This window comes from Lontra canadensis, unplaced genomic scaffold (genome assembly GCF_010015895.1).
Source record: "Lontra canadensis isolate GAN:19392208 unplaced genomic scaffold, GSC_riverotter_1.0 scaffold69, whole genome shotgun sequence".
NCBI classification, from domain to species: Eukaryota; Metazoa; Chordata; class Mammalia; order Carnivora; family Mustelidae; genus Lontra; species Lontra canadensis.
The window spans coordinates 1,701,812-1,723,906 of NW_022631063.1; the positions used below are offsets into that span (position 1 = coordinate 1,701,812).

The 22,095-nt window shown below is 36.3% G+C and overlaps 1 pseudogene; it reads right to left on the reverse strand.

Moving 5' to 3' along the window:
* Positions 1-19,645: 19,645 nt before the first annotated feature.
* Positions 19,646-20,139, reverse strand: LOC116880864 (annotated as a pseudogene).
* Between the last annotated feature and the right edge of the window lie 1,956 nt (positions 20,140-22,095).

Sequence of the window (22,095 nt, forward strand, 5' to 3'; positions counted from 1 at the left end):
TCAGATTCTAAGCAGCAACAGGCAAATCTGATATTTCGCTTCAGGGGGAAAAAAAAAAAAAAAACAGAAGTGGAAGAAAAAGAAGAAAGGGTTAGGAGAGTAGCATCATAAAGAAACTGTTTTCCCACTCACATATTTTCTCAAATAGTCTAGAAATGGTTAGATTCAAATACAAAGAAAGCTTGATACACATGATCTGTATCTGAGACCTGTTTTTTTTGCTTTGAGATTAAAAAGTAATTATACCCTCATTTCTAAAAATTATATTTCAAAGAGAAAAACAATGTGAGTTCTTAAAGACAAACATCGTTACCTAAGTGAATAGATAATGATCAAACAAAATCATAAAAGAAAATGAAGATTTCAAATCCTTTTTTTTAAGTTAGAGAAATTAAGGCAAAATATTGAAAATGTATTTATTTCAGTTTTTAACTTTCTAGGAATCTTTTAAGGTTTCTGAGCCACAACTTTAACCTAACTGTATAAGACTGTTTACATATTCTTTTACACAAGTTTGTGTGCCTTGTGAAGAACTGGGAAGTGATTAATATTTTAAATTGTCTGCATTTTGATTGAAAGGGAAAAAATAACATCCCACATGATATGGTTAAAAAAACTTGAATCAAGTTACAATCAAAGAATCCCACATCCCTTTCACAGGTGTACTTACTGAATTGTGTGTGTGAGTATCTACCCACTGGCATTGATAATTCAGGGGTCTGGTCGCCCTATGTTGCATGAATGTGTCATCTGTGTTTTCCATTAGCATTAATGGGTGTTACATATGCAAAGGAAGAAAATAACAGACTCCATCTATGATTAATAACAACAGTGCTTTCCACTCTGGGGCAGGCTTCCTTGCAAAGCAGCAGATTTTATCAACTACTTAACAAACTAGACTCCATACACAGGACAGGTGGTGATACATTGCAGCTACATAATATGGAGTTAAAAACAGGTTTGCAAAAGGGGAACTAAATTTTCTCCAAGAAAACCTTGTCAGTCGTTGAGATGTGTAACAACATTACCGTTACTGAAGTGAACCCTCCCCGTGTTCTGAGGCACTGGGTATCTTCTGCACTCACCCATTAATACTCCTAACCAGTGTTTTGGCTTCTTTTTTTCTCGGGGGATGGGAGGATGGGGAGAGAAAAGGATGTGTATGCAGCCCATGGTAACTTCAATTAGTTGCCAACCAAAGATTTTATCCTAGTAGCAAAACCAGGAGGGAAAAAAAAATCTTTTAAATTAATTTGAAGATGCCTACATTTCTAGAATGGCATTGCTTTAACAGGGCTATGCAAATGAGTCCAATTTAGCATCTTGTATTCAGCTGGAAACCATTGCTAAATGATCAGGATAGCCAGTCACAGATATTAAAATGAATTATATCTAATCTGAATTTTAGTCACGCTACATTAACTAATAGAAAGTTATTAACATTTCAAGAGAAAAAAAGCTTTTGCCTGCAAAATTAACAGTGGCTGAGATGTGACCTGTGAGCCATGAAGCCTGATCACTGTAATGACAGTGTAATGGCATATTTACATTAAAATCTCTGCAGCTAATATGGGATTCAGAATTGGACGGTAAGTCGAGGATTATTTAGTCTGGCCTGTTGGCCTTTCTCTAAGTAGTTTTTTTTTTTTTTTTAACTTCAATACAAATCTGAAACTTTTCATTTCATGACTATTTATGTGACCCGTTTCTATAGCTCATCTTTACATGACTAATTTTTGCTTTCATTTTCTCTCTTCTTATTCAATATATTTTTTTCTGGATAGCTGTGTTTTTCCTTGTTTCTCTTGTTTTCTTTCTTCCCTTTGGTTTGATGAACTTTGGGAAACTGGGGCTCAATTGCAAACCACTAGGGAGAAAGGGAGTGGTTTCTTCATTTTTCCTGCTATTTGGCTTCCAAAATTAAGCCATTTTGATGTTTTTCATGTTACGCTTTCAAGATGCATAGGAGAGAAAGCAGTTTTGCAACAAACACTGGTTTGAAATGAGTAACAGTGTAACTATTCTTATTAATCTCTAGAAATGTGGGAAAGGTTCCTGTTATAAGATTGTTTTTCGTATAGCCAGTTTAGAAGTTCAAGATTCAACAATTCATTTGCATAATCTATAGTATTCATTTACCTTGTAGATTCAGGTCATTGCTGTTTCCTTCTTTTCTTTCTTTCTTTTTTTTTTTAATTGAAGAGACTAAAAGAGATTGAAATAAAATAATAGGAAGAATAATAAATAATAGGAAGAATCAAACTGTGCATTAATTTTGCAATTTATAGGTGTTTAGACTTGAAAGAATCCTTGTTTTAAAAAAAGATATCATCTAGAGAGTGGCATAAAAATCTGGATTGCAGAGAGATAAGTTCATAAGTTCTCAAATGTGTCAGCTGTAGACTAGTTTATATTTTAACCTGTCAAATTTGCAAATATTGGACTCTAAACACAACTTTGATAATGAAATATAATGATGAGGCACTTATCTTTTTTAAAAGGACAGAGAACAAAAGACAAATAATGGGTTCTTTTAATGCAGTTAATGTTTGACACTTTGATATTTTGCTACAGTTCTGTTTCAATGATTAATTCAATCCATTCTTCTCTAATCATAACAACAAATAAAGCAGGTACATATTTCTAAACTGTAACTTCTAACAATTTAGTATTTTACTTCCTTCTCTGTCCTCAAAGAGGTTGTTATCAGATATCTCTGCCATTCTTGGATTTTTTTTTTTAAGTCTTCTAAAAGAAAACTTTATCTGAAAGCAAATTATCCCATTTGCACTACAAATTTGTGCACACAGATATTTCAGCACAGACACGTGTCAACCACAAAGGACATCATGATAAAAATGCTGCCTCAATTCCATTTCCCAATTAGAAGAAAAGTATCAATACAGTGACATTGTTTTTACTGACATGAATCTATGCTAAGTATCTGCCAGGCTCCTATTTATAATAAATATAGATAATGCATTTGTACTAAAACCAAAGCTTCAGTTCATTTCTTGGATCTTTATTTAAATACAGGCATATCATAAATATTGATTGAAGAAATAACTAGAAATTTGATCTGAGGTAAAGTGATGCAAATTAAGTTTAAACAGTTTGAACTTTATTTGATATTTCTGAATGTATTATACTATTTTGAATGTTTTCATAAGAAGTGAAAGTGCTAGGCTAAAATTAACTGACAATCAGCCTCCAATTTTCCTTCTAAAGCCCATCTCTTTCCTTTCACCATTGACTAAGGATGTTTATTCTGTATATATTATTCTGTATGTTTATAGGTTATATACAGAACCTACCCAGCTTTGAGTATAAATACTAATCATATAAAAACTGACTGTTTAAATTGAATCACAGGATGTCATTAGAAGAGCAGTCTTTCTAATTTCTGGATACTTAACAAAACCCTAAATATGGCAAGACTAATATTGTATTAGGTATTTATTTTCTAAATATGTTAGACATGTGATCATGTTTTAAAAATTAACAATGTAAGTGCTTGAAAAACAAAAAATATAGCCTTTTCTTCATAACAAGCCATATGTGTCTGCAGTGTAAAAAGTCAATTATAAACTTAAAAGTAGGTTTAAAATGGGTATACACAACATTCTTGGCTATGTGTTAATAAAACTGCTTAAAGCATACAATGTCCAGACTTAAACGTGCTGTGCTTATTCTTAACGTCAAGAAGGAACACCGCTCAAATTCCTTTTCCTCCTATAATTTTAAGATTTTATTTTGAAAGGAAGAATAGACTGTGTTTTTTAAAACGGGCCCAGGAAACTGGCGATTCACAGACTTGTACCCCAGTGGCTAATAATACATTATATGTTTATTAAAAAAAATTTTTTTTAAATAAAATAAAATAAAACAGGCCCAGAAATTTCAAATGGGATCTATGAGAGTGGTGGCCTACGAGAACATTGGTGATATGGAGGGAAGATGACAAAAATGTCCTTTTGCATTCTTGACCAAAAGCATCATTGATATCACTTTTTTACATTCAAAACAAAATATGCCAATTTTCTTTTCTTTCTTTCTATCTTTAGTTTTCTTGCCTGCTACCTGTTTGGCTTATAGATTGACAGTTTTGACAGGCAAATATGGTTTAAAATGCAGACGACAGTCCTTTTAAAACAAATAAATTGCTGTGCAAGTCTAATAATTGTACTTTAATTTTAGTCATTATATCATGAAGTATCTATTCTCCTTCTGCATTATTCAATTATTTCAACAAATTCTGAGCCCGTGAAGTTAATCTTACTTGAGTAGATATAAGTAACCAGGACTTATTCTTTTTCTGAAAACTTTCTATTGCTCACATATATAACCACTACAATGTATACATATTATTAATATAAGAAGGCATATATCATGGTTGACATAGATGTGTATACACACACATACACACACACACAAACACACACCTGAGTTGGTCCATTGTTGAAAAACTGGGTAAAAAGTCCATTCTCAGAGGCAGCATAGTGTAGTGGTTTAGAACACAGATTCTAAGTGATTTAGAACACAGGTTGCAAATTTTGAGTTTTTTGCTTTGCCACAATGAGCTCTGTAACTTCAGACAAATCACTGGACCTCCATGTCCTCATTTGTAAATGAAAATGACAATTTTACCAATCTCATGAATTTTTTTTGAGGATCAGATAATTCGGTTATATATATCTTATATATAATATATATTATATGTAGACATATATAATATAATAATATATATTACTTATAATAGTGTTCAGCTTATAGTCAGTGCTCAATAAATATTCTTTATGATGTTAAGTATTATTATTATTATCATTACATATTCATTGCCTATTAGAGATAAGACGGAAGCACAGGCACGTTTTAAATACCTTACATCTATCACTAGACATTTTGTTCTACACATAGGAAGAATGGCATAGGGTCTAATAATAAATATATGTGCAAACAAGAAATAGGACCAACGTGGTACAGTTTGAGGGATGTAACAAAAGTCTTCTTGTTCAACTTTGCCACCCTATCTATGTGAACCTGAGCAAATCATTTCAACTTTATGGGACTTGATTTTCTCATCTAGGAAATGAAGAGGTTGAAATAGATGATTAGGAAACTCTGAACTCAATGATATTTTTTGTCATCATTCAGTAACAATTTCCATTTTTATGACTCAATAATGCAAGTTTTTTAAATCCCCAAAATATAAATGTCCCAAACAAGACATCTGCAACTCCTTAGTTTGTGCTTTGTTTTACTGAGTTTTAGGAGAAAAGGGCATTAAGAACAGCAGTAGGACTTGCACATAAAGGGAAGATGAGCAGACTTACAGAACGTGGGGAAATTATCTTCATGTGAAGATGGGGCTCCCTAAGCACAAACTACACATGCTTCCCGTCAACTCCAAGAGCTGGCGAGCATTCTTGGATGTTAGAAATCTCTCAGCCAACTCAGCAAAGAAAGGAGATATCAAGCAAAAAAAAAAAAAAAAAAAGGCTAAGTCTTCTAGAAAACCGACAATGATCCTGGGAATCATAATAATGTCTTTCTAGCTGGAGCAAAAAGATTGAAAATAACAGAAGAAGGAACCAGACCTACTTTTTTAGGATCCAATTCAGTTGTGAAAACCATATTGTAAAAAGACTTGAGTAGAAAACACGCCATGTTTTCTGTAAAGAGGGGAGTCAAGCAATATCTGTGTATAAAGCAATCCTTACAGTTTGATAGATTGTTTTCTTAATCACTTGGAATGTTTCCTTCCCTTGCTTTTAAGTTAACATGACCAAAATAGACACACAAAAGCATATGCTATGGTGATGACAGGTAAATATATGCCTTATCCTCTTCTAGACACAGGACCTTGTACAAGACAGAAGCCTATACTTTTCGGAAACTAAGGCACATCAAATGGCCGTAGAACCTTGTAGCTAATTAGGCTTGGGTGTCATACCAATCTGGGTTTGCACTTGGCTATGCTATTTTTCTGCCTGTGTAGACAAGTTATCCTTTCCCTTGAAGACTCGTTTACTTATTGGAAAAATAAGAATAATAATAGAATTGTTGTGAGTAATAATTTGACCAAATACTTGCAAAAGTCTTATAGTAGCTGGCACAAGGTATTCATTATGAAAAGTGGTAGCAGTAATATTCAATATTTTAACAGCAATCTTTCACTTTACTTAGAAGAGTAGTCAAACCGCTTGTTTGCACTTACCAGTGTTCTCATTAAAACCTGCGCTCTTTCAAAATTATCTCAACTTGCTTCAATAAGGGATTAAAATCAACAAGAGGAAATTTAGCAGAGATAAATTAAGTACTTCACAGGACATTATTATAGGGGAGACCTGAAAGTTTTCTTCATGGAAAAAACATGAAAATGTGGCAGAGCAGGAACCCCAGGAGGCATTAGGGGAACATGGTGTCCAGATTAGAGAAGGTAATGCCCAGACATTTGAGGAATGGATCAAGTCTGATGAAGCCTTAGGAAAGAAGAAATAAATGTATAGCAGATAGCTATTGTCCTTCAATAGTTAAAATGATGTCATATTCGAAGGGAGGATACTGTTCTGTACAACTCCAGAAGCCATAATGTAAACTACTAGAAGAAATAAAGAGGAAACAAATTTTCCCACATGTAAATTTTTTAGTCAGGGTCTAGACTAAACTCCTAGAACAAAGAACCCCAAAATATGGTGGCATCAAATAGGATGGGATAGTCAATGATAAGAAGATGATCTAGGGCTGCAGAAAGTTCTGCTCTATAATGTCATTCACGTATTCAAACTGGACAATCAACTTAGCCGTCTTCATCATAAGGCTCCATCTCTAAATCCAATTGTCTCCACATCCCAGCTACCAGAATATTCAGGATGAATACCTTTGTCTTTAAAGAGATGGCCTGGAAGCTGTCAATGTCGTTCCCTAATAACCTTGATAATTTGTGGTATAAAAATGTCCCTTCAGGGCACATGGGTGGCTCAGTGGCTTAGGCCTCTGCCTTTGGCTTGGGTCATGATCTTGGGGTCCTGGGATCGAGCCCCATGTTGGGGTCTCTGTTTGGTAGTGTGCCTGCTTCCCCTGCCCCCCGCCTGCCTCTCTTCCTACTTGTGATCTCTCTCTGTCAAATAAATAAATAAAATCTTTTTAAAAATATCCCTTTAATAAGCCTTATCTACTTCACACACTGAATAAACTATTGAACACACTATTGGGTGAAATTCGAAGGTGACAACTCTATATCCTGACATCTTATGCACATCTTGTATCACTAGGGTATATGGCTCAATCCTTAATTTCTCTCAGTGCAAATACTACATTTCACTCATCATCATAATTTAGAGGGGTACCTATTTTTAAGATAAATATTATTGAACTGTTAATCAAATCTCAGACCTCAACTCAACCAAAACTCATGATATTATTCTTCTAACATTTTTTTAATGGCAATTAAGTAAGGATGTAAAAGTAAGTGATTAGATTATTTTGTAGCATAAATTTAGGTTTAAAAAATCTAAAGCTGCTGATCTCTCTATTAAGTTATATGAGTTAAAAAAAAGGATCTATTATAAATATATATCTATTATAACCCCTGATTTTAAAAAACAGGTAAAAGTTTCCTCCAATGAGACTATTCAATTTTTATTAGGGTTGATATGTAAAGGGTAAAAATGAAACCTTAATCCTGGCTGAATTTTTCTGGATTGAAGTTGTTACTTTATGACAAAGACACAATTTAAGTCAACAAAATGGATGGGGGTGGGGATCAAGTCATAATTGTTACATTCATTCTATTCATTACTTCTTTAGAATTCTGACCAAATAGGAGTATCACATGTAGTCTTAAAAAGCTGACTTTAAGACCAAAACTTAAACTTGAATTAAAAGGATAGAGTTGTTGAGGTGTCTGGCTGGCTTAGCTGGTAGAGCTTCTGACTCTTGATCTGAGGATCATGAGTTTGAGTCCAACGTTGAGTATAGAGCTCGCTAAAAAAAAAAAAAAAAATGCAGCGTATCTATAGGACATGTGTGTAGGAATTAGATAAAGTGGTAGTTGCTGCCCCTAAAGCAAAGTTATGATCAGCTGAGACAGGCTTGATTTAGAGTTTCACCCAGATCTTCAAGCAGTCAGTTTTGTGTAGTACACAAACTGCACAGCAGCCTGAATCAGTTTTTTGGCTGAGCAAAAAATTAAATTAAATGTAAAGCTTTTCATCAAAGAGTTTATGTTCTTTCTAATTGAGTACATTTATTCTCTTCCTAATGTAAAATAGAAAATTGTGGCAAATAAGCATGATTGTTACCTGGATTCATTTTTCAAAGTAATAGCAAATCTGACAAGAATTTTAAAATAACTCAAAAATATACATTCTTTACTACCTACACCAGTTAGGGGAATCTTTATTCTCATTCAGACTTTATTTTTTAGGAATTGGGTCTGTGTTATAAAATTTAAGCTCTGATAAATATTGGGAAACAAATCCTTAGCAATTATTTGGACTAATTTCTCACAATACAAATTAGTTTACTCACAATACCTTTCTTCTGACATACTGTATGGGGAGATGAATTAGATACATTTGCACTTGAATTTTAAAAGCTGTAAGATGTGTATGTATTTATGTGCATGCACACATGCACAAGAATTTCTTTCTCTTCAGAATAAAAAATATTAGGGTCACCTGGGTGGCTCATTCGGTTAAGGGGCTGCCTTCAGCTTAGGTCATGGTCCTGGGGTCCTGCGATTGAGCTCCACGTTGGGCTCCCCGCTCAGCAGGGAGTCTGCTTCTCCCTCTGACCCTCCCCCGACCCATGCTGTCACTCTGTAATAAATAAATAAAATCTTTAAAAAAAAGAATAAACAGTTTTAGATGAGAATTTGTCATTTAACTCTAGACTCAGAGTTAAGTAATCTAAAAAAACATTTGTTTCAAATAAGTCACAGGGATGTAAAGCACAGCAGAGGGAATATAGTAATAACTTTGTGTGGTGACAGATGGTTACTAGGCTTACCATGGTGATCGTTTCCTATTGTATATAAATGTCAAATCACTATGTTGTATACCTGAAACTAATACAATGTTGTATGACAACTGTATTTCAATTTAAAAAATATATAAAAATTTACATCACAAAGGCACAGATGAAGTACAGGACCAAAAAAAAAAAAAATAAAAAGTATTTATTTCTAAATAAGATAGACAAGTGTTTAGAACTAAAATTAAATAGTTTTTGGAATTTTTCAATTTAGCTGCAAATAATATTCATTTTTCCATTGCTCATATAAAAATGTCTGAAGTACTCACGAAAATTTGTGCTTCATGTGTGATTCGATGAACTTATTTCTACTTCTAATTCCATTTACTTTAACAAAGTGCTAACATTCGAAGAGAGAGCAAGGCTTTAGAAGCTGACAGGAAGTTTAGTTTTCAAGTAAAATCATGGTATTGGAGCACATGCTTGTCTACACCATGATCACTGGCATTTACAGGGAGGAATTTGTGCAATGGGCAGGAAGATTATTGCTAACGCCTTCCAGAGATCATGAGGCTTGCATTTAACAAACATAACTCTATACTTTCTAAGGCCAACCTCTTGGATATAGCCCCTTGGCAATTAGGCTGGGGATGCGGGTTATTGACTGACGTACCATGAAATACCACGAGGCCTTACAAGAATGGCTCACTGCAGAATGTGCGAACTAAACAGACACTTAATTGGGACGGTAATATCTCCATGGCAAATTGTAATATGTAATTTACGCCATTCATGTATCTGCTGCAAACACTCTAATAAAACGGATTATTCTCTAACATTAAAAAAAAATCACACACTGCTAAATCTTAAATGAAAAGCACAGGACGTATCTCTACCTGTGGCTTTGGAGTTTTGTTCCTTCTTCTTGCTTAGCGATCTTCGTGACCAGTATTTGACTTCCATTCAATATTTAACGTGCATGCTGATATTTTTGTCTCGACATCTCCCTTGTAAGACTTAGCTTGACAGCTCTTTCTGCACAAGAATGCCTAAATGAGTGGCACTCCACGTGGAAGGGGAAGTGGGTAATCAAAGTGTCTACAGAGCTCTCTTATTCGCTTCCTACCCCATACCGACTGACTCTTCCAGTTCTGTAATTGATGTCTTCTCCTGGTAACCTAGGAACAGTGAAGGAAATGTACAGATGTGGCCATTTCAACCCCTATCAAAACTCCCACTTTGATGTATTTTTGAGTTTATTCCTTACTTCTTATGGGGGAGGGAAGGAGTTCAACACATGACATTTCTCCCCCCTCTCTACGGTTACTGGCAGCTTTACAGAAACAGCCACAACTAGTCCACAGCGAAGTGAAAATTGTAATCAGGGGCCTCTCACCGCTTGACAGCAGAACATTCCCAAGTGCTGGAGCTCAAGGTGTCAGGACCATCACATTGATCCTGGCTAAAGAGAGAACACCACAGCAGCCCAAGTTCCCACTGATGGTTTGGCCTCTCACTGACAGGGTCCCAGACCGTAGACCATTCCCTCTTACCAATCTTCCCTACTGTATCTCATGTACCCTTTGGGTTCTAATATAATGCTCACTAATATAAAAAATTTTTCACACTACGGTGGTAGGGATTTACCGTAGTTTAAAAGTTTTTATCTTTCCTCAGGGACATCAAAACTTCAAGGAAGACTTATGGGGATGCAATTTCTTAGTTGTCAGTGTAAATGCCTAATGGTAGGAATTTCCACCAACCAATAAGTAAGGCAGGATGCTGGGGTGACATTTTGGGTGCTTTAATGGCTCCTACTCCCTAGCCCATGGCACATATTAATTCTGCTTAATGAGCTCCATGCCAAGTGCTATGCTAGGTATAGGAGAAATAAGACCTCATTAAATAACCTACTTGTAAGTTGGTGCTGACCTGACAGCATGCAAAAAGTACTTGGTGCTAAGTCTAACTTTCCCAGTCCTAGGCTACAAAGGTTTTCTTGCTTGAGTGGCTTAAAAAGTCGTTTATTCCACAGAAAATCGTTCTGGGTTTTTTATAGCCTATGCCTGAAATGCATTCTGATGATTCAAAAGTAAATTATGCATGATATTTCTAACTTCAGGGATTTCATGGGGGTGCCTGGGTGGCTCAGTCGATTAAGCATCTGCCTTTGGCTAAGGTCATGATCCCAGAGTCCTGGGATCAAGGCCCCACACCAGGGTCCCTGCTCAGTAAGGAGTCTACTTCTCCTTCTGCCTCTCCCCCCACATGTGCTGTCTTGCATGTGCACTCTCTTTCTTTCTTAACCTCAGATAAATAAAATCTTTTTAAAAAAGGATTTCATGGCACTGAAGATACAGATATATATGTGTATATTACATAGTATATTATATATATATTATTATTATTACAAGACAGGTTATGGAATTACTCAACACAAGCTTTCTTTTAACTCTTCCTGTGTTGGTGAGATTGCCTGTTTACTTGTCTGCTTCCTGACCACCTCCAATCTCCTTGTGGTCCAAGATTGTGTCTTACCCATCTTTGTAACTAACCTTACCTAACTTCAGGATACAATGCACATTAAATAAGAAAGGCAGGTATGTCATTTCATATTATGGATAGAGAAACTGATACTCAGAGACTTGGAAGTCTTATTCAAAAACTAATAAGATCAGAGATGGATTGAAATCTAAGTCATTTGGTACCAAAGAAACAAAAAACAAACAAAAAAAAAAACATGCTCTCATCTCAACACAATCATCTATTGACATTCCTTTTTAGGAATCAACCTGTTAGCAATGTATGTATAAGTGTGAATTCTAAGCACATACACCTACAGTCATTTCTAGTAATCTACAGATCACCCAAGTGTAAATCATCTACTTCCTGGCTTATCTGTTAGAAATGATCGCTATCAGGGTAGTTTCCATTTGCCGTCCAATACATCTCTGAGCCTTTTCCTCTTATTATGGTTTGCACAGGAAATGCAAACCACTGAGATTCTAATATAAGCCTAGATGCAACATAATTTAAATAATAAATCTAATATACCCCACCCATTGCCAATTGACAGAAAGTCATCTAAATTTAATATAAATGGCTTTTAACAGATGTACGCTTGTATTAACACAGGTAATTTAGAGTTTATTACACCACTCTGTTGTAATTTATATTCAGAGACTCTGTTTTGGGTAGGGGTAATTGAGAATATTGGTATGTATTTTTCTCTCTGAAGCAGCCCACCTCCAGGTGATACTTCGTAACCTTCACTCTTAGGGGCTCACAAACTCAGGTAATCTTTGAAAGTAAATCTGGGCATGTAGCCCTCTCTGATCAAATTGTCACAGGATGATGCCATTCTATAGAGAGGCTTGCTAGTGGCCTGCCAATAGCGAAGCTCCCAAGTGATCAGTAACATCTTTCCAAACACAGAGCAAATTTAGGCTTGTTACAAGTGGCCATTCAGTCAGGAAACCATTCTCTAGACTTTTTAGACGTTACTCATTGTGATTTAATTTTCAACAGAGAAGCTCCCAGGTATGGCTGCAAAAGACTAAATACAATAAAGCTATAAAAATTAATCATACAGAGGGAGAGAGAGAGAGGAAGGCAGGAAAGAAAGAGGAAGGAAGGAAGGAAGGAAGGAAGGAAGGAAGGAAGGAAGGAGAAGGGAAGAAAGAAGGAAAAAAGGAAGAAGGAAGGAAGGTAGGAATGAAGGAAAGAAGGGGAGGAGGAAGGAGGATGGAAGGAAGGAAGAAAGAAAGAGAGAAGGGAAGAAAGAAAGGGAGAAGGGAAGAAGGAAGGAAGGAAATGTAAGGAAGGAAGGAAGAAAGAGTAAGGAAGGAAGAAAGGAAGAGAAAGAGAGGAATGGAATAAGCTGCTGGTGACTTTAAACAAATAACAACAACAAAAAAAACCAACCAAACAAAAAAAAAAAAAAAAACCTTTGCTTCTATTTCTTTTATCAGTTTTTTTCCCTATTCCATCCAGATGGAGAGCACCACAGGAAATCCTGAAGGTAGTAGAGGTCTCGCCAGCACAGTGATTCTCTAAAGATCACTGGTGGAGTTTTCATTAAGACGTAAGAAGACATAAAGTCTTTCGTCCCTGCAGAATAAAAAGTACAGTGCACTTGACAATGAACCTGTCATTTTAAACCTTCAGGGCTTTAATCATATACATAATAGAGTGTGGAAATGAACCAGTTGTATAGTTTTGCCCAGAATTCAGATTTATATTATGTACTCCCACAGCTATCCTAAAATGCACTAAAGCGACAAGTTGTTGAGGACATCTGTTAATACAATGATTCTAATAGCTACCTGTATTATGCAAACTGCTTCAGTAAACTACTACCAGAACTGGTCCCATCAGTGCTAGAGACAAGCAGTTAAACATAGATAGGAACCCAGCTGATTAATGGTCATCTTGCACTCACTGAGAAAATTCACTTATCTCAGACAAGCATATGCAAATTTTGGAAAGAGAGAGAGACAGACAGAGACAGAGAGAGAAGAAAAAAAAAAAGAAGTATAGTTTCAAGGTTCTTTCTAAGGCTATATATTTAGGATGAGATAATTGGCCTCCTATTACATGGTTCTGAAGATTATACAGCAAAGATTAAATAACTCCAACATATATATTAAAATCACATATGGCAAGTTGTAGTTATTAATTGGGGAATAGAACAAGCAGAGTATGTAACCATAAAAGAAAAAGACAAGATAAGAACCATTAATTAAGTAGTATTTAACCTCCATTTACATCAGCTGTGTGGGAAAATACCCCGAAGTCCTAAAATACCCCTGGTATTTTAGCAATTTAAACAAAATCATAGATAAAAGCTGCAGTGTTAGACCACATAGTCCTTTATTTTTAATGTAGCATTTGTTCAACTTACAGAACTAATTTTTTTCTTTCTCTCTCTGACGTTTGCAGAAAAGATCCAGTGGATCATTTCAGAATAAAGTTTGGCTCTGGCACCCCAGAGTTAAGCAAGTCGACAGATTCAGCACTGTAAAATGTTCTAATGTAATGATATACCCCTGCTTCTAGACCCAGTGACAAGATGAAAATCCAAGAACACGCATAAAACACCCATGAAGAAATGACAGAGCTTGAAGTCAGTTTGAATAATTTCTGAATCATAAATTCACAAAGGGAGGAGGGAGAAGAAAAGAGAAAAGGAGAAGCTAGGAGGAGGTGGGGGATAGGGAAGGTGAATGGCTCATTCCACCACCCCGAACACTAAATTTGAGAGTTTTATGCACATTCATATTTCCTACTGACAGGACTCCAGGTATATATCAACTGACCCACAATCACAGAGGCATTAGAAACTGTGCTTCAATTGTATCAAGAGAGGAGTATGCACCCAGTTTGGCCATCGTGCATTTTTCACTTTGGCTACGTATATACTTGCCATGTGCCCAGTTGTGCATAATGGAAAACATGCAGTGTTCACAATGACTTCTTTCAACCTTCATTTTCTTTCCTGAGATATCTGTTGTCTGTCTTTGCTCCTGCAGAACATCAGCATTTGATGGGAGCTCTGTAAATCTATATTTAGTGACTGAGATACAGCCTTTTCTCCCAACACCCTCAGGACAGTTAAGATCAGCACTTCTGTTAATAGTTTCCAGGTTTGAACTCTGGGAAACTGGGCTACCCCCAGTTTTGTTTGTTTCCCCTACAAACAAATAAACTTGAGGAATAATACAAAACCTACCCTTTTTGATTGGCACATCCGGATAGAAACTCTTTTTGCATCTTTGACCACTCCTTCCTTTCTGGTCAATATTTAAATTGGAATTTAAAGGGTACCTGGGTGGCTCAGTGGGTTAAAGCCTCTGTCTTTGGCTCAGGTCATGATCCCAGGGTCCTGGGATTCAGCCCTGCATCGGGCTCTCTGCTCAGTGGGGAGCCTGCCTCCCCTTCTCTCTCTGCCTGCCTCTCGCCAACTTGTGATCTCTGTCTGTCAAATAAATAAATCTTTTTAAAATATTGGAATTTAAGATGGATATGCTATTAAAAATATGAAATTGGGGGGGTCACCTGGGTGGCTCAGTTGATGTATGTCTCTTGAAACAAAAACTTTTCTATAACTTAAATTCTGTATACCTGCATGTTTTATTGTCAATACACACTCTGGGTAAATGGTTCTTGGGTGCATAAGAAGCCTTAAATAATGCTAGGCAATGAAAGACTCAAGGGCAATTAGAATATGCATGTTTGTCATTTTTGCTTTAAAAAGAAATGTCAGAAATATGATTTCTGTAATGACCACATTTTCTGAAAGGGATCCAATTGCAGAAACAGGAGCTTTTCTCTAGAAGCAAGGGATGTACAGCTTGAAAAATATTGACTGATAATGAATACTTAGAATCACAATAAACATCACTCCCCCAGAAATACTAAGTTAATTATTTATAAACACTCTGATTGTCACCATCAGGCTCAACGTCCAGGAGCTCAAGTTCTATTTCTTGGCGATCTTCTCCATCAATAGCTATTCAAATGTTCAGGTATCTTCCATTTTAGGTTGTATTTATCTTGCTGTACATTTTGTCTCCTTTATCACAGAGCACAAGGTCATTCTTACCTGCATCATTCCACCACGGTTACCTGGCACACATTATAAGCATATGGCCCGGGAACCAAAAAAAAGCACAAAGCTGTTTTGTTTTGGCTTCCAGGTGTTAAAAATGTGTGGATTTCTTTAGATATGATACAGTGACCAGTTTGCAGCAGCTCTTACAACTCCCTATTGTTTTTACCCACATATTTACAATTAACTTATTGGTCCTTGTAGGGATTTGAACTGGTAAGCTCTACTCTAGAGCCTGGACTTCCCCTGAGGTGAGGAATATTCTTTACTCCATGTTATTCTTTACTCCACACTGGTCTATTTCTTCACTTGACCGGTTTGGTTTGTCACTGAGATTTTTCAGGCACTCATGCATTCAATGTTTATTGAGCTGCTTCTCAATGCCAACTACTGTCTTGGGCACTGGTGACAAGGTAGCGCCTGCTGGTGGTACATCGTGTCTGCTCTCATATTCTCTTCTATTTTTGGTGGTGATGTGAGAGAACATCGACAGTAAATAAATACATTTCAAGTAGTGGTAAGTATTATGTAAAGAAAAATAAAGAGAAAGGAGCTTGAGCACAATAGGGGATGTTATTTTTGACAGGGTATTGGGGACGTTCTTTCTGACAAGGTGACATCTTAGCACACACCTGAATAAAGTGATAAGCCATGCAGATATCTGGCACAAGAGCTTTCCAAGAAAACACAGATCTCCTCTTAGAGAGAGCTATCTTTACACAGGTAAGAGCATCTTCCTCTAGTATATGTTTTTGGTTTTCTTAGCCTAGGATAGAAGAAAAATGATAGTGATTTTATGCTTAATTCTGTCAGTATTTTTTGCACTTTTTTTTAAAACTAAGTAGAAAATAAATTTTCAAACTCTTCTTTCATGATTACAACTTGACCTGATGCTTCTGTTATCACTGAAACAACAACAATAGAATTTAGCTACTCAGGAGGAAAATGTTCATTGAAAAAAAGCTACTTCTAGAAAACCCTCTTGCCAAAAATCCCAAAGTTATTTCAAACAGCAACAATAATGACCAACAGACAATGGCATGATGATGAAAAAAAAAATCATATACCTTTTGTATTTTTAATAATACAATAAAAGGATATTCTATTTAGTCTTTTAAAAAGAGTAAGTTATGGTTGTAATTAAAGAAACATAATTTTTGTTTTTTTAAAGAGCAATTATTTTAGAACTTTTAAGAGATGTAAGACAGTATCAACTCCCTCTTCTGAAATTAAAAAACTACAGCACTAAGGGGTATGTGGCTTATCCAAGGGCACAGGAACTTTATTGGTCAAGCTGGAAACTGTACTTAAGGTTCTTTATTTTTAAACTAGTACTCTTATATACTGTACATACCACATTCTACTCGTGAATATAAAAAATCAAAACCTCCTATTGAGACTTGTTATTTCTCATGTTATGGGCTAATACCCAATGATTGCCAAGAGTCCATTTTTTTAGCATATCCACCATGCCTTGCACTCCTTGACTACGGGAACGTGACAGCATGTTCAATCAGAAAGGCTAGTCTTCTCAATATTAACCTGGTTGCAACTCTCTGAGCCAAACACCCTGAGACCCTGTTTGGGACTGTGAAGAGCTTGATTGATTTAGGATCTTCACAAATGCTTTAGAAAGGCATGAGTGGACCTGTTGGATTAGAAGGATGATGTCTAAGAATCAACATTCATTAGGGTGGAGATTAAACCCTGTTCTGGAACTTTGCAGATGGCAATCATAGAAAAAAAAAAAAAAAAAGGAGCCTAAATATCTGTCAGCTGGCTAAATTTATGCAAAATCATTGCATTAATAAAGCCAGTCTGATCCCCGGCCTGTGGATGGCTATAAATCACTTTACCACTACAAAACAGTCATCAGTGAGTTCTTTGCTCATTTTATTTTTAAGTGAAAACCATTTCTATAAAATAGTATTTTAAAATGTATTAGTTGAGAGTTATAAAAATAACAATATGGAGGTAATTTTAAATAGTTCTTCAAATTAAATTGATTTTCAAGAGTAACCTCAAATAATTTAGCCACTTGTTTTGCTTAGCCTAAAAAATTATTGATTACTAAAAATTTCTATCATCATATAGGACATTATTAAAATATGCTATGTATATTACTATCAACATAATAGCATGTTATTACTCTTTACATAGTCCCTATTAGTTGCATAAATTGTCTAAACCATGAGTTTGAATTTCGTACCATAAACTAATGGAAATGTAACAGTTGTGGATCTTATGTAGGTTCAGCTTAATTCAATGGATATATATTGAGCACCTACTAAATACTAAGCATAGATAATAAAAATACAATTAAGAAATGATCACTTGCTCAAAGAGCTTAACTTTAATTTAGAGTTTCAGTCAGATGTCAGAGGCTCAATAACCCTCTATCTGTTTATATTTTATTAAGACTGCAGTAAATGCCATCCATCTGAGCTAATCCAACAGTGACGGCTCTTATGCCTTAGGTATATGTTACAGACCAGAATAATCCCAATCATTTGAAAAAAGTGAAACATCATGTTCCAAGGAGGACATTTGGAGGAGAAGGGCTAGTTTATACATAGTAGGCTGTCGGTAATAAAATTCTGATGATTGAGCAGTAACTCAACTCTTTTGTTTTAATTTAAGATCCAAGGAGGACATCTCCCACAACTAAAGCCCTCCAGTGGTATCGGGAATCTCCATCCTGCTCCCTTCCCACCCTGTCACAACCCCCCAGGCTTTATGCTCCAGTCTTGGCAAGAGATTCTGAGACTCTAGTATTGCAGAAGGGAGTAGGAAGGGAACAGGATTCTGTGAAATTTCTATCATTGCTCATTTGGGAATGGTCTGAACACAGACTTGACAAATATTCATAAAATTCACGGTAAGTTTTAGGGCATACCCTTATGTTCTGTAAATCTTGAGAAACAAACCATTATAACTCGAGATATGACTTATCCTTGAAATTGAACTATAAGAAAAAACATCCAACTCTCAGTTTCTAAAGGGAAGTATTATAACATTTATGGAAGTTTGAGATTAAAGAAACAAAACTTAGTTTTGAATCTGTTTTTAAAACTGAAAAAGCAAAAAGTTAAAGAAATTTATAGGACAATTTCTTAAATTGAAAAATAAGATGGATGAGAGATGAAATATTCAGTAATGTTCTCTTGCTTCAATCTTCTTTTGAAAAAAAAATGTAGTTTGGAGAATGGGACAAAATTTGTCACCCCCCCAAAATTGCTTCATTTTGTTAAAAATATATACATCTATATTTTGAAATCTCTAAAAAATACATATATAATGCATATAAGTATATTGTACTAATAATAAAATCTAAAAGAAATCGATTCAAACATAAAAGCTTTACAGGGATGTCTGGGTGGCTCAGTCAGTTAAGCATCTGCCTTCAGCTCAGGTCATGATTCTAGGGTCCCGGGATTGAGTCCCACATTGGGCTCCCTGCTATGTGGGGAGTCAGCTTCTCCCTCTCCCACTGCTGCTGCTGCTCTCTCTCTCTCTATATATATATATATCAAATAAATAAATGAAATCTTTAAAAAAAAGCTTTATGATTTTTTCCTTAATTATAATGGCCTGAAGATTCTGAGCTACAGCAAATATTCTGAAATTGTAAATCAATGATATGTATATTCAGTTAAAAATTTGTGATGATAAGATAAGATATAAGATAAGATGATAAGCTTAACTGTATCCTTCAAGAACACCAGGTGTTTAAACATACATAGGCAAAAAATCAGATATAAGATAATGCTTAAAATAGTAATATAAATATAATATGAAATAATAAAAAATATTAAAACTTAGAGTCTATAATCCAGTTCCTTCACTTTAATTTTTTGTTTAGTTTTTATTTCATAATCAGAAAATTAACTCTGCAACACAGCTAAACTTGGAGGGGAGTAAAGAAAGTATAAAGCCGATAGAACTCCAGCAACGGCACAAAAATTATAGGATATTTTAAGCAGATTGGGTTGAAGGGGTGTTCACCTGAGCTACAGAAGGGATGATCTGGTAGTTAAGATGAAACACAAGAAAAACGTATTAGATTTGTCCACAGTCAGCTGTGGTGACCTTCTTGCTGGTCTTGCCGTTCCTGGACCCAAAAATAATCCATGCTTCCACAAGGTTCATGGTCTCTTTCACCTTGCCAAAGACCACATGCTTGCCATCCAACCACTCAGTCGTGGCAGTGCAGATGAAAAACTGGAACCCATTTGTGCTGGGTCCAGCATTTGCCATGGACAAGATGCCAGGGCCCCTGTGCTTCAGGATGAAATTCTCATCATCAAATTTCTCCCCATAGATGGACTCGCCACCAATGCCATGATGGCAGGTGAATTCACCACCGCCTGGGCACAGAAATCCCAGAATAAAACTGCGGAAGGAGGAACCTTGATAACCAAATCCTTTCTCCCCAGGACTCAGGGCATGAAAGTTCTCTACTGTCTTCAGAACTTTGCAAACAGCTAGAAGGAGACTCAGTCCAAAGTCTTGCCGTCCAGGGCAATGTCAAAGAACACAGTGGGGTTGACCATGGCTAGGCTGCATGGGCAGCTCCACAGCAGCGAAGGCAAGGCCCAGTTCCTCCACTTTGAAACTGAAGAAATAGAAGCCAGGTAATTTCTTTCATTCACTTTCGCAAGATGGTAAAACTCACTAGTGGAATCAAACTCAGCTTTTGCTGACGTTTCCTACTAAAAATGTACCACCTCCAATTAGAGGTGCTGGGATATTCAGTAACAGTGAACTACTGATTAGTCTATACCTTACTCAAAACTAATAACATTTTAAAGACTATTCTAAGAAGAATTGTTTTAGTGGAGTGTCACCAATGAAGCGAGAAGTAAGAGTAAGAAGCTGCTGGTAGAAAGCAAGGAAAGGGAAAGCATAGAAAATTTTCATCCGCTTCAGTATTTTGACCAATGTTGGACCTCTTGAAAATTTAGCACTGGGTTGCTCAATTCAGACATTCTATCCACAATGCTAATTCAGTTAGAAATAATGATCATCAGTGAGTAGAAAATCCTCAATACTGATTGAGACAGGATTTTTTAGTAAGTCTTCAATTTTATATCTATTAAGCATTGCAGAAGATAGGCTAATTTTGATGTGGTAGATTGAATTAAAGTCCATAGAAGCTAGCATACTGGAATAAAAATGAATGACCATGTTTTGGAGATTGTATATAGTTGGCAGTCTGGAAATCTGTAGCCACAGCAAAAACTCCAGTGTACGAGGGAGAAAAAACACGACGTTCGCTAGCATCTCCCAAACCAGCCCTATCGCCCCAGATTCTGTTTCCAGCCTCTGGGATGAACCTACTGTTCCCCTCAAATCCCACCCAGCTTCCAGGCAGAGTTTTCTATTCACCCGCTGTTTTCTGCCCCTATCATTTGCTTCCAAACCATCGTCCATGTTCCATGCGGCAACCACTGCTTTAGAAAGCTTCAGGCCAGAAGAGCAGGCATGAAGTGCTGGCAGGTGGTGTAGCCGTTAGCCAGCCTTGTGTATCACGAGAGATCTGATGCTATCAAATTCCTTTTCCCCCAAAGACTAAAGAGAGCAAGGCTTTGTGAGCATGCGGGAGGGGGATGAAAACAGTTTGTCTCCTGAGCAGCCAGGCTTTGTCATATTACAAATGAAATCACTTTGGAAATTTAGAGAATTAATATCATAATGAAGACGGGAGTCCCCATTAGGGTGGTCTAATGTTGCTCTGGAGAAATGTGATGGATGCCCAGTGGCTGCAAGCCCTTATTTGCAGAGAGTCACCTCTGCAGTTGCCATTATTAGGAAGATGTCTGAAGCCGAGGATCAGACACAACCATTGCAAGATGAGATAGTGTTTGACTGGTTTCCAGGGAACCGAAGGATACAAGCTTAGTTGTACCTGTCACTATGGCTCCCAGCATTTTTCCCCCTTAATGTCTTTTTTAGCTGTAGGAAGTTTCTCTTTAAAGATTCAGTGCTTTCCTAATGGCATAAAGTGAGTAATGGGGAGCATATCAAAATGTTATATAGATTACAAATGGATTCAGTCTATTTTAAGACAATGTGTGCCAGCCCTAAAGAATGATTTTATTTAGCTTCACTTTTCTCTTGAAAATAAATTTAGCCAAACATTCTGAAATGAACTCACCACTGGCATCCCCATGCTCATTTAGTTCTCTATGTAAAACATGGTTGGCTTTCCATGGCAATATGTGTGCCTGGCGAAATCTGCTCTGCATCCAATGCTCTTTCCTGCACTAAAGGCTAGGATAGAGTACTTCCTGGAATTATTGTGAAATCTAATTGGATCATCATTTCTGGTACCCAAGTTCTCTATCTCTTGTACGGCTTTCCAGTGACATTGGCATACAAAATAGGAAATGAGAGTTTTCCAAAACCCCATACCAATTCCAGACTAGATGAACAAGAAGGATAATTACCCTGAGCAAAAAATTGGAATGGTGGAAAGGAAGGGAAAGACTAAATATTTCCTGGAAAGT